At 40.4% G+C, this 14346-nt stretch overlaps 1 protein-coding gene across 1 annotated transcript in view; it reads left to right on the top strand.

Annotated features, from left to right (window-relative positions):
* LOC133116929 (beta-1,3-galactosyltransferase 1) overlaps positions 1-14346 on the top strand; it is an 81855-nt gene that overhangs the window by 35488 nt on the left and 32021 nt on the right. The window contains exon 2 of the mRNA XM_061226951.1: positions 9441-9489. The gene's annotated coding sequence lies outside the window, so the exon portion shown is untranslated. The remainder of the gene's footprint in view (positions 1-9440; positions 9490-14346) is intronic.

The following is a 14346-nucleotide window of genomic DNA, read 5'->3' as shown; positions in this document are numbered from 1 at the left end:
GCAGACGATCTTATCCAGTGCAACATACAATAAAGTGCAAATCGGAACCTGCTTCGAAGACTCGAGTGGAAAGTCCTAGAGTGATTACATCGATAAAACCCTTGAAGAGTACATCAAGTTTCCATGTTGTAAATGCAATGTGTTCCCGATTAATTTGACTACATCACGCAGCGACCAAGTGTGCTTATTTTGTATCAGTCAGTGATCATAATAACCGTCCATGAGTTTGGCAGAACCTAGGCAAATACAAACCTACGTGGTGCTCTCCTATCTTGAGGTATCAAAACAATATTCTTGACCCTGTGCAAGGAAGCTGGTATGCCCCCACATCTCTGTTCCCCCACTAGCATCTGCACGGATCATTGTTATTGAAGAGGCCTACTCACGTTGATCCCTATAGTCATATCAAGTGTTGTTTTTAAATAATCTGATGTTGTAAAGTACAATTGCCAAGACCTCACAATGTCAGTGTGCACCGGGCTTTTAATCTGGAGTCTGGATCAATCGCAGAGCGAGAAAATGAGATCTTTCATGGCACGAACGGTGGAAAATAAGCCGCTTTTGATTTCACTTTCCAGGTTGAGATGCACCATGCCCGTATCACACTTCAGTGCACAGCATTATAGACTCTGGAAGAGATAGGCCACTTTAATCAGGTCAGCATTTTCTGATACTAAAATCTGCTCGAGTTGAAAGTGACAGCTTCAGCCAGTGTGTTCTGTAGTGCATTGTGTTGTGTAGTGTGTGTGTGTGTGTGTGTGTGTGTGTGTGTGCGCGCGCATGCGTGCATATTTATGTGCATGCTTCTTGAAGCTGTTTCTCTACCAAGCTATAGAAGAGATTTAGAGAGACAAAGCCCAATGCCCTGAAGTCTCTCTGTGTGTGTAGTGTAGTGTAGTGTGTTGTTTGGTGTAGTGTGTGTGTGTGTTCCTACCATCTCAAAGAGAGAGAGATAGAGAGAGACAAAGAGAGACAAAGCCCAATGCCCTGTCTCTCTGTTTGTGTGTGTAGTGTTCTGTAGTGTGTTTGGCGTAGTGCGTTTGCATTTTCCTACCATCTCATAGAGAGAGAGACCATACCCAAGGAAACCCCTGAAGTCTCTCTGTTAGTGTGTGCCTTGCAGGGGTAATAAGCTCACTTCCCACCCTCATGCTTGTGGCCTCTGCCCTGAGCTGCCTGTCCGTCCGTGTGACACTGGGATGCTAACCGATTACCTCTGGGTGTTTTTCAGTAGATGGGAGCTTCCTTTGAAAGCAAGGACATATACACTGCCTGAGAGACATGGTGAAATAAAATGCCCTGGAATTAGCTTCAGGAGCTCTGTATTGTGGAAGTGTAATTGCTTTAACCATTTAAGTTGCACAGGCCGGAGTGGGTTTATTTGCAGTCATCCCTTTTTTTCCACTGTGACATTTGCAGTAGTATCAGTATGGTCACAGGATATACCATTTGAAAGCGTTAAAACTCTTGGTTCCATCTGTATTTTCCAATGCTGTTGTTTTCCTTCCTTTTCCTTATTTTTGGGGTCCTCAAATATGTTTTGGACGGAAAGGGTCTTGCGAACCAAGTGCATCGTAGTTTTTAACTTTTTTAAATATGAACTCAGAATATATCTGGAGGATTTATCATCTTCATCCATTTGATCATTGAATACTTCTACAAAAGTACCTGTCCATAGGAATGCTATTATCTATATTTTGTATAGGCTCTCTGTGATCAGCCCACCAATGAGATTGTCTGAGCTGGACTGGTCTCTCAGTATAAGCCTCTCCCCCTTCCGTGTGCAAGCGACTGCAGTATAATAAACTGCAGGCGAGTGGTGCGCTATTAAAGTGATGACTGAGGAGCATTTTAGTGAGTGACATTAATTTCCAATGGTGTATAGTTTGTTAGGCTTGTATAAAACTCCACTGCATAAGCAAGCCAGAAACAAACTAAAAATAGTTCTTGACTTGATGTCTAAAAAGGCTGATGTTTTCCAACAAATGTATTGTAAAAATGCAATGAAAAAATGTAGGCCTGAAATCACTTGTCTGAGTGAATATTTCTGTGCAGGACAGTAAAGTAGCCTTTGACTCCACAGTAGAGGGCTTATAAGGAGCAGGCCTGCTTTTGAATAAATACCATATGGATTTATGGGATCTTTTTGACCGGTTTCATGGGGTTTGGTGGATCTAAATCATTATAATATAGCATACTAGATGGTACTTCCGGACCTCCTGCTGGCAGAGGGGTGAGCAAGAAGAGGGAGGTGGAGAGGGACGGGTAGGGGGAGGGTGACAGGCAGAGGGGAAGCTAGCTCATTTACCGAAGAATTTCAGGACACTTTTCCAGAGTAATTAGTATACAATATATAAGTTTTTACACCACATCAGTCCCGGAATATTATTACCATGTGTCCTTTTGGAGTCTCCAAATGGCTTATTTGGAAACAAGCCACAAGCATCTGTATCAGCTCAAATACAAAACATCTTCTAGGTGAGAGAAAAGCTTTGTCTATGTTTGAATATGAATGCTTGTTTTAGATAAGTAATATTTGGATAATTCTGACTCTTGGAAAACAAACCTCCTTTCAGAAGAGGATTATGCCTATAGTCAAAATGGTTCAAGAATGGTAACCATTTTATTTTTGGAATGTCATTTTCAAGCTTGTGTTAAGAAAATGGGGCACTACAGAAAGGATTAAATCCCACTCTTATCTGAGGTCAGGGAACATGATCTGAAGCATAGCTGCTGTTTGAAAAATGGAGGCTTGTGGTCCGGCAGGAAAGATATCCATCTCAGATTATCAAATTATCGGACATGCAGATGGACAAACTGGCATTATCAAAATTACCTCTTCACTTAAGGTTCTGAAATGCATCTAAAATGTATTAAGCAAGTATTAGTGGTATTAAGGAATGAATTATTGACTGTAAATGGAGTGGTTTATGTTGCGAACCATTTGCTGTAACTCCCTGTCATTGACTTGAGTTTGCGAACAGTTCATGGCTGTTTAAAGTAATCCGTCTTTGGAGGTGTCTCTGCACTAATGACGACTGGTAGGGCTTGGTAGGTGGACACTTATAAGATGAAGGTCAGTCGCATCCTAACTCAGAGTTCTGCAGTGGATCAGATGGTGTCCTTTTTTTAGAGGCGCTGTGCTTTGAATTTTAAAAACTGCTCTCACAGCTGCCCATTCTTCTTTGTAATTAGGATCTAGTGAACTAAAGCGTCAATACAAAGTTTGAGAGATGAACATTGATTGATGCTTCTAATGGCTTTGGTCACTGATGCACATTTGTCTGGCATTTGACAGGGATGGGAAAGGATCAGTAAAGAGAGGCCCATAAATCTATCTGGGAAATGCTGTTATTTACCAACGTTATCACATCAATCAGCAAGAAGGCAGCAAACCTCATATAAACAGTGTGATAGAGGTAAATTCTCAAATACACAGCACTGATACAAGGACCACAACACTTATTCACACCCATGATAAAAAAAACATCAGAACCTCAGGTTTTATACTGACACTTTTATGTAAAACGTCTTTGAGTACCGTGAAAAGCACTGTACTATAAATAAAATGTAGTGTTGTTTTTATTTCAAAGAACTACTAGGAGCATGACTAATTGGCACAACTTTTATACATTAAGAGGTCAATTGTCAAACCATATCAATTCATAACCCAATCCAATCAGAGTGAAAAATGTATTTGCATATGCTCAGTGTGTCAAAATGAGTGGCAAATCTTATGCTGTAGAGTGTAGGCTGGACTTCAGATTAGTGCGCTGACACTACTTGTAATCTCAAAGAGATGTAGATCTTAGCCCCTGAAGCATTGTTAATGAAATGGAGCCTAATGCACAGAAGACAGGGATGCATATCAGAACCTGATTATTTTATTGATAACTGAAGCTGTGAATACATATATTCCATTTAAACTTTCCCATTGGAATTATTATCAAGCTGCATCCAGCAAAATGAAAGCTGTTACTCTGACAGCGAATTGCACAGAGGAATTGTCAGCTTGACCTGTCTCTCTTCATACTCCTCTACACTAGGTTTTAGAGGGATGAGGGGTAAATCTGTCATTGGCAGTTGAACAATGGGCAACTGTTCAGAACTGTGTTTACCATTGTGAATTGAGTCTTTGCCTGTGGATCTGATGCTATTCCAAAAATATGTTTTTAAGTATACGAAAAGCTGGCATCCAGGCTGATCCCAAAGGTTTTCCATTTCAGAAAACAAGTTCATAAGTAACCTTCTTCCCTGATAGGTTGTACAGTAAGCATTGAATTTTGGCTATAACTTTCAATCTGCTTAAACATCCAGGGAAATTAGTGTGTATTACATGATGTATTCACTGGGTAGATGAGACCAATACTGAACTTTTTAGTCATACACACCATTGCCATGTTTGGTGGCAAAAGAGGAATGCATACAAGGAGGAGCACCTCATACCTGCTCTCAAATATTGAGGTGGGTCATTGATGTTTTGGAGAGGTTTTGCTGCCAGTGGACACCATTTAAGATCAATGGCTTAATTCAGCAGGACATTTTGGCAGAAAAACTGGTTCTAGTTTTGGTTCAGAAAAACTCCAAGCATACATTGAAGTCCACACAGAAATGGTCAAGTGAAAACATCCATGTTCTGTGATGGCCATCTCAGTCTCCAGACTGAAATTCCATTGAAGACCTGTGGTCTGAACTGAAGAGGGCAGTCTATAAGAGCAAACTCAAGGATATCCGCAATCTTGAAAAGTTCTGCATAGAGGAATGGTCGAAATCCATCCAAATGTGTTCTCTAACCTTATCACAAATTATAAGAAAAGACTCTGTGTCAGCGGTGGTTAGACAAAGTATTAAACCAGGGTGCTAATTGTGAAAGGTGTTTTTTGGGAGAATGCTTTTTTACTTGGAAGATTTTAACATTTTGGTTGATTAATATAAAGCACACTATACATGCTGGAAAATAAAGTTCATGTCAATAACAATATTATTTTAGTATTTTTTGTGCTGCTAGTAATTCTGGGCCAGAAGAGCCTTTTTACTGGCTTTACGCAACTGCTTACACACATTTCCTGAAATGATGCGCCATTTTGACAAAACGATAAAACTATAAACACAAAACAGACTGTTCTGGTCAAACCTCAGTCTTCAAAGACAGAATGAAACGCCTGACTTAAAAACATAAATGACATGTTCATTTCAGGAAATGTGTAAAAGCAGTTGTGAAAAGCTGTGAAGTAAAACAATAATTCTGAATTGTTCAACTGAATTGAGTGAGGTATACACATTTCTATTACAGAAAGAAAAAGGTCATTTTTACACTGTCTCTGCAGTCCTGCCTCTGGGCTGGGTCAGGTCAGAGGCTTTTGTCTACATCACAGGCAATGTTAACCCAGGCCAGGCAGTGGGGGAATTGGCCATTGGTATGCCTTCTCCACAACTAACAAGACTCCACGGTATTCTCCCCACAAGCCTCATCGATTTCCAGGAGAAGGTTTTTCTGCTCATATAGATTTTTTTTTATACTGTACCATATATCTTCCACCGCTATGCCCATGAAAACTCCTCTGTAGGGATTAGGAGAATGGGGTGTAGGAAGCTGATTACAGAATCTTGGATCATCAGTGAACCAGTTGCGCACCACAGATGTGTGGTGGAGACTGACTTTGTCCCAGATTGCAATGTAGCATGGCTGTTCTGGGGTTCTGGTTCCCTCTGCTCTTGTTGAGATATATTATCCCAGAGACCATTGAGGAAGGCCAGCAGATGTACTGTGTTGTATTGGTCCAAGATGGTTTGGTGGTGGAGGATCCCCGGTTGGTTGATGGTGTCATAGTGTGACATTGCCTCCACAATGGCCCAGTGGCCAATAATGTTCTGCTCTCTTATCCTCCATTTTCTGAGGTCAAATCCTGCATCAATACAGATGTAGTGTGTTTCTGGCATCAAGCACAAATATTCTCAACAAAAAAATATGTGATTACGTACATGTATATTACTGTAGAAATGCCGTAAATCACTAAAACGTATTAGGGAAAGTAGGCCATCATATAGCCTGCACTACATGTTCCTGAAATACATAACCCAAGAAATATTATATGATGACTGTCTTGCACATATTTCAAAATGCAGGTCTTTTACTCCTTTTTGATTCAAAATTTCTTCATTTGTTCTCATCTGAGTTTCTCACAAGTAAATGTGAGAAACTCAGATGAGAGTTTCTTTGTTGGCTCTAACCATGGTGACACTGCAATGTCATAGTAGCACAGAATTGGCTGCTCAGCTGTTCCATGGCCAGGTGTGTGTTATTCCCTCATTATCTCATTTACAAGGAGCATATAAAAGGTCTAGAGTTCATTTCAAGTGTGCTACTTGCATTTGGAATCTGTTGCTGTCAACTCTCAATATGAGATCCAAAGAGCTGTCACTATCAGTGAAGCAAGCCATCATTAGGCTGAAAAATCAAAACAAACCCATCAGAGAGATAGCAAAAACATTAGGTGTGGCCAAATCAACTGTTTGGAACATTCTTAAAAAGAAAGAACGCACCGGTGAGCTCAGCAACACCAAAAGACCCGGAAGACCACGGAAAACAACTGTGGTGGATGACAGAAGAATTCTTTCCCTGGTGAAGAAAAACCCCTTCCCAACAGTTGGCCAGATCAAGAACACTCTCCAGGAGGTAGGTGTATGTGTGTCAAAGTCAACAATCAAGAGAAGACTTCACCAGAGTGAATACAGAGGGTTCACCACAAGATGTAAACCATTGGTGAGCCTCAAAAACAGGAAGACCAGATTTGAGTTTGCCTAAAAAAGTCTTTACAGTTCTGGAACAACATCCTATGGACAGATGAGACAAAGATCAACTTGTAACAGAATGATGGGAAGAGAAGAGTATGGAGAAGGAAAGGAACTGCTCATGATCCAAAACATACCACCTCATCAGTGAAGCATGGTGGTGGTAGTGTCATGGCGTGGGCATGTATGGCTGTCAATGGAACTGGTTCCCTTGTATTTATTGATGATGTGACTGCTGACAAAAGCAGCAGGATGAAGTGTTTTGGGCAATATTATCTGCTCATATTCAGCCAAATGCTTCAGAACTCATTGGACGGCGCTTCACAGTGCAGATGAACAATGACCCGAAGCATACTGCGAAAGCAACCAAAGAGTTTTTTAAGGCAAAGAAGTGGAATGTTATGCAATGGCCAAGTCAATCACCTGACCTGAATCCGATTGAACATGCATTTCACTTGCTGAAGACAAAACTGAAGGGAAAATGCCCCAAGAACAAGCAGGAACTGAAGACAGTTGCATTAGAGGCCTGGCAGAGCATCACCAGGGATGAAACCCAGCGTCTGGTGATGTCTATGCGTTCCAGACTTCAGGCTGTAATTGACTGCAAATGATTTGCAACCAAGTATTAAAAAGTGAAAGTTTGATTTATGATTGTTAGTTTGTCCCATTACTTTTGGTCCCTTAAAAAGTGGGAGCACATATACAAACTGTTGTAATTCCTACACCGTTCGCCTGATTTGGATGTAAATACCCTCAAATTAAAGCTGAAAGTCTGAAGTTAAAGCACATCTTGTTTGTTTCATTTCAAATCCATTGTGGTGGTGTATAGAGCTAAAAAGATGAGAATTGTGTCAATGTCCCAATATTTTTTCCTATCCCTTCTTCCTCTTCCTTCTGCATTGTTTAGATCCATTGTTCCAAAGCACATTAACTCACCTGTGGCCCTTTTTTATTAATCCTGAGGTTATGATTGGTGTGTTAACCATTTTAGTTCTTGGTGTTTGCACTGAGAGAATTGTGTGTAAATTGAATGCAGGTGGTGATGACTTGAGTTAATTGTATTGAGTGTCCGTACTTCTGCTTCCTAAATGAGAACATGGAACAAGTGCTTTATGGAGAGATTTCTGCGTAGTGTTTTGCACAAAGGGGTCAACAGGTCTGCAGCGTGTGTGAAAAGTGATGAATAGTGTTCATACTGTAGTTTCTGGGAATGTGCCTGTCCCTGATAGCTGACTTATTGGCTTGGGATGTTTTGCTTATAAACCGCTTTTCTCAACCACTTACACAATAAAACTGAATAGCTGGTGACAAAGAGCTACCAAGTTAATGGCTACCTTGCATGACCTGAAGTTAGAACGCTCAATAATGCTGGTATTTGCTGGAGATTCACATTGTCTCTTTTTGGCCTTTGTAAACACATCTTAAAGGTGCCGGCTAATTTTCCAATTGTCTGGCAGGTTAATTAAACAGCAGTTGCCTGTGCATTACTTACATTTTAACCATACTTGAATTACCTTGAATTAAGTGCTTTTATATTGTGCCACACTGTAGTGACTAATAATTAGGTACTTTACATTTTCTGAAAGTAGGCTTAGCATCTTTGTTTTGACTACCAAATATGGAAAGGAATGTGCTAGTATGGCAATTTTGCTCTCTGGGCAGATGGGCTAAAAAACATTTTGGTTCCAGATAATTTAATATTTTATTTAACCTTTATTTAGCCCGGTCAGTCAACTGAGAATGTTGTTGTATTTTGCAATAAGTTGCTGTAGAATCAAACTAGATACTGTAGGAATGCAAGGGATTTGTGTAGCCAATTAGAAGCGGTGAAGAGGTAGCCAAATGTAGACAATTTCTTGGGAATTTGCCCAGGACACCAAGATTAATAACCACAGTCAGTAAGGGCTGAAAGGACAGCTCCTTCCATCTACAGCACAGTGCCCACATCATTGCAATGGAGCATTGGCTTTTATGTTTGGTTCAAAGGGAAGACTTTTCCCCTTACGACCCTTTCAAAGTACTTGGGACCCATCCAATCAAGTCCATACCTAATTTTCTTCAATATGGTCCTGGTCCTGGTCCTCACCGTACTTATGCTTCAACTCAAAGTTCTTAAAAAATGACTTTGAGATGTACTGTGCTATCGGCGTCCTCACTTTCAAGTGCGTCAACAGCTCAATTGGCACACAAATGCAGTATAATTAGAAAATATGATGTTTTCTGGAATAGATGTGAATCCTGAATTCTCATTTAATTTGACATTTTATGTTAACACAAAGGGCAAGCTTGTTTCAGCAAGGCAATTTTGGAATGTATAAAGATTTCAGAGGAAAACCAATTATCAATCCAAGTGTGCTTTTTCTTTTTCTTTTCTAAATCTCTCATGGGTAAAAAAACAATTTTTTAGAAGAGTGGTATAGTAAGTCCTAGGGACAACAGATTATTTTTATTTCAGTGACTATGGCAACAGAGCCAACAACTCCAATTCCCCAAGACTTGTGCACATGATTCACGTCATGTCCCTCGGAAAATAAATGGGAAGTCGTTTGAAGCAAAATATTAGTTTAGCTTTGCTGGTTTGCCATAGTAATAAAACTCTTCTGGTGTGTGTGGTCTCTCACCACTGCATATCCTGTGCTCTTTTTCAGAGATGGAGAAGAGGGAGCCACTCATCAGATTAAGATCCAGCTGAACAAGGTAAAGAAGATGACGTCGGTTTCTGTTACGAAATATGTTACCAAATGTTCTTCTTCGTTGGTAGAGCAAAGTGTTTGACCCTGACTGTCTAGTGACATAAGCCATAAAATGGCAGACTGCCAGTGTTGATCTTGGGCAACTGGGCCAGTGAAGTGTCAGCACTAGAATGACCCATAGCCCAAAAACAATCAATATTGTTATCTAAAACTGTGGTTCACTCCTGATCATGGATATCTGCAGGGTGTGCTGGTTTTTGTATTCACCTTAATATTAGCAACCACTTCAGACCCAAGGAACCAGGTGAGGTGAATTATAATAATAATAATAATAATAATAATAGTAATTCATTGATCATTTATTTGCTGAGTAACAACAAAAACCAACACACCCTGCAGCTCTCCGGGACCAAGAGTGAGGACCACTGCTCTAAGACAAAAAAACTAAACAGTGAGTGCCTCTTTTTTTATCCATGTTCCAAATCTGAAACTGTCTGCATTTTAAAATGCATACTGAGGAACACTGATCTGTGCACCCAATAACACTGCGCTGAACATTGCTGACCACGATGTGTGCACCTTTGCATTGTTTTGTTTTGTTTTGCTGGCTTAGCTCTGAGCAGAACACCTTGTCACTGTGTTGGCATCAGCAGCTGGCCTCCAACGCCACATCTGCTGTGTAACGTAATGCAATTTCTCATCGCCTCGTCAACGCCGTCTCCCTGACGAATGAGGGGGTGTTTATACGGCTTTGACCTTCAAGCGCTGTTTTCATTGCCTGTGTGCTTAATGGTAGAAAGGTCGCTTGTGTCTCCAGCGTAAAATTAATTTCAGCAGGCATTGCAGGGCGTGACACCGATGCGGCAGGCATACCTGTACAAGCATCTCCAGCTTACACAGCTCTAGTGAAACATCTTGAAGAAAGCCCCGGAGATTATGCTGTTTCAGATGACAGACATTGTTCTGCATGATGTGTAATGGGCTTAAATCAGGGGTGCACAACTCCGGTCCTGGAGGGTCAGCTGGTTTTTCTTCCAACCAATTACCTTAATTTATTTTTCTGACAGCTCTGGAGGTGATAATTGTTCTCTCCTGTACTTGAGCACAGCACAATCCTTACAATACAAACATACAAATACAAACAGTCTCCAGCTGTAGCTGGTGCATATACAAAGATGGATGCTTGATCAAGATATTATTTAGCTAATTAAATAATTAAGAACAGAAGTTGGCTTAACTACCAGTGAGCTACCAATGACAGTGATGCACATCTATGTATCATGTTTGTGTCTCATTTTATATTGCTTCCAAACTGGCTGCTTATGGATTGTTGAAGGTATATATCTTTGCTACAGTGTGCAAGTACAGCATCGTTTATAGTGTACTGTTCCTTACTCATAGCATGTGTGTGAAATGAAGGACTGATCAATAAAATGAATATGGTATGCAGTTTACAGTATGGTGGTCAGTTCTCAAGGACTCGGCTCTTTTTAATTTTCTTTTACAGTCACACAGTGCACATAAAAAACAAACATATTATATTATATTATTATATTTATTATATTTATATTCTGTTCGGTCAGAAGAGTCATGGTTAACAGTTATTCAGTTTGTTATTGGGGTATACTGATGGGGAAATGGGATGGTGTTGATTAAAGCAGGACTAATCGAGAGAAAGTAGTACATTACAGTGTACAGATTATCAATGCCAAACAGCCAGTTATACTTTGTCACAGAATGTGTAATAAAGGCAGAGTGGAATTACTACACCTCAGACGGGCAGAGAAATTGGTCATAGCGCGGTATAATTATGAAAGATTAGAAATTTTCTGTGATGTGCTTTGCTGCATGATTAAAAAATGGTTGGTTCTTTGTACAGTGTTGTTTTCCTTCATCTAATTTATATGCTTTCACTTACCACTACCCAAACAACATGATTATAGCGCAGTGTTGTCAAACAGCGTCACTTCATATACAAGCGATTTTAGTACAAATACATTTTGTATTCAAAGGGTTGATGTTCACTTCTCTAGTGTCCTGGTAGAGAAGTGTTTGGAGTTGTAGTTGAGTCTTAAATGGCTGCATTCATGTAGCATAGCACTGTGCAAAAAGCCATTTGAAATAGTTATAAGTAGCCTTGGGGGCATCGTACCCCAGGGAGTCTCTTTGTAGAATAGAGATGGCCAGTCAGTTACAGTTCAATATTGAATGTACTAACATTTTAAAAGACCCATTTTTTTCTGACATTAGCCTGGGAATTATATTAGTGGCAGCTTGCACCAGAAGTGCAATAGTGCCAGTGTTGGAAAATACTTTGGGCCAGATGTACACTCAGTGAGCACTTTATTAGGTAGAGCTGTACACTAGATTGTCAATTCAAATATTGATTCTGAGCAGCAACTAAATGCATAAAAGCATGCAGATGTGGTCAAGAGGTTCAGCTGCTTTTCAGACCAAATGTCAGAATGGGGAAGAAATGTCATCATCAAGTGACTTTGACCGTGGTGCCAGACAGGGTGGTTTAAATATCTGACCTCCTGGGATTTTCACACACAACAATCTCTAGAGTTTCCAGAGGATGGTACAAAAAACATCCAGTGTGCAACAGTTCTGTGGGCAGAAAAGCCTTGTTAATGGTAGAAGTCAGAGGAGAAGGGCTATACTGGTCAAAGCTGACAGGAAGGTGACAGTAATGCAAATAACCACACTTTACAACAGTGGTATGCAGAGGAGCATCTCTGAACACACAATGCGTCAAACCTTTAAGTGGATAGGCTACAGCAGCAGAAGACCAATAAGTCTAAAAAATAAGTCTAACAAATACTCAAAGTGCTCACTGAGTGGACAGGACACACAGGGCAAAATGTAGCCTGACGAGGGTATGTTGATGCCTTACACAATCTGTGTGAGGGTAAATTGGTGCGTTACGCAATCTGTGTGAAATTAACGTCTTATTTACTAAGGCTACAGCTATCAGCAAATGGGCCTGCCTGCTAAACGCACATTGCATATGATGCAGAGCTTGAAAGGCACACTGTTTAGTGCTTTGAATATCTTCATTGAATGTGGTGTCTGACCTGTCCTCTTCTGGTGCGATGTGTGGGCATATCCGGCTCTAAACACCGCACAGAACGGATGACTGCAGGACTGTGCTATTCCAGCTGAGCCGGCAATCGTCAGTTGAATGAAATTAATCCAGATTCAGGAGACTGGAATGCTGCACAGAGCTTGATGACTGCTGTGGTGGAATGGGAATGTCATACGGGAGGTTCCGGGCCATCTCTTATTTCTCCCAGAAGTGCAATTAGTTTTATGGCTTGGTGTGACAGAAGTCACAGGTGTCATGGTTTCTGTGATTCGCCCTTCTTTTTTTCTTCTTTTTTTTGCTTTCTGGGTTTTTTTGATTTTGAGTTTTGCTCTGTGATTTAGCCAGTATTGTCTGTGACAAGCACCCTGTCTTTATTATTGCATGGCCACTTAATCTGTCGGCTGCCTTTTGATGATTTCTTGCTTGGGGAGTTGAAATGGTGCAGAGTAAAATTTCCAGTGTTAATTCTAACAGTGCAGGACCATATGTAAATGAAATCAGCTCAGCCCTAAAAAAGGTAATTGAGTTCTGAGATGAGACATTGTTTAAGTCAGTATAATCAGCATTTAAAACAGTTTCTTTTATTTGGTTTTGAGACCATTTAAAGCCCCTCTCAGATCAGAAATTACAGTCCTTCAATTAAGGAAGCTAATTTAATTATTGCGTGTTTTATCTCATTACAGCTTCCTTCTGGATTGCATACTCAATAATGAGGTATTTATGAGCAACTGTTGAGAGTCTACATTTTTACAATAATTATTTAATTGTAACTTTCAAGTGAATCACATATACACTCACTGGGCATTTTATTGGGCACACACCCACTTATTCTTGTGATTATCAGCCAATTGTGTGGCAGCAGTGCAATGCATAAAATCATGCACATACGGGTCAGTTAATGTTAACATCAACCATCAGAATGGGGAAAAAATTAGATTCAAGTGACTGGGGGATGATTGTTGGTGCCAGACAAGGTGGATTTAGTATCCCAGAAACTGCTGATCTCCTGGGATTTTCACACACAACAGTCTGTAGTGTTTGCAGAGAATGGTGTAAAAAACAAAACATCCAGTGAGCAGCAGTTGTGCGGGCAGAAACACCTTGTTAATGACAGAGGTCAGAGGAGAAGGGCCAGACTGGTCGAAGCTGAAAGGAAGGTGACAGTAATGCAAATAAACCACATATCAACAGTGGTATGCAGAAGAACCTCAAACCTCAAACCTCTTAGTGGATAGGCTACAGCAGCAGAAGACTTAATAAATCTAATAAATAGCTAATAAATTGCTCACTGAGTGTAGATGAGATGCTTCTTAAATTGTTAAGTAATTCAAGATTGGCTCAAAACTGTCACCGCGTTATTTTGCTGGGACAAATTTAGAATAGAGAGAGGACATGGGATGTGACACTGCTCCTCCCTAAGGGTCCAAATGGGAATGGAGCCAGGGAAGCAAGGGATAATTAATGGCCCCATTCACCCTCGGGCCCGTCACGCTTTAATTCATCTGTCAATATCGCCAATCGATTACACCTGCATTGTGGAAGGTAATGAAGGACATGAAAGCTTAGCCTTTTGAATAAAGCTGATGCCTTTTAAAGCGGGAGACTCTGGAGGTGAAATGTGTTTATACTCAAGTGTTGTCGACTGTACTTCCTCCTCTTTATGAATGTTTTGGGTTATGTCGTGACTTCTAGCATATTCGCTGTCCTTTGAAACAAATTCCAAGTTTAATTTTTTCAGTTTGAGATGGTGGAACCATGTATTCAGTGCACCGA

Source organism: Conger conger, chromosome 17, assembly GCF_963514075.1.
Source record: "Conger conger chromosome 17, fConCon1.1, whole genome shotgun sequence".
Lineage (NCBI taxonomy): Eukaryota > Metazoa > Chordata > Actinopteri > Anguilliformes > Congridae > Conger > Conger conger.
The sequence above is the reverse complement of the archived record's forward strand: the minus strand, read 5'-3'. Positions and strand labels throughout refer to the sequence as shown.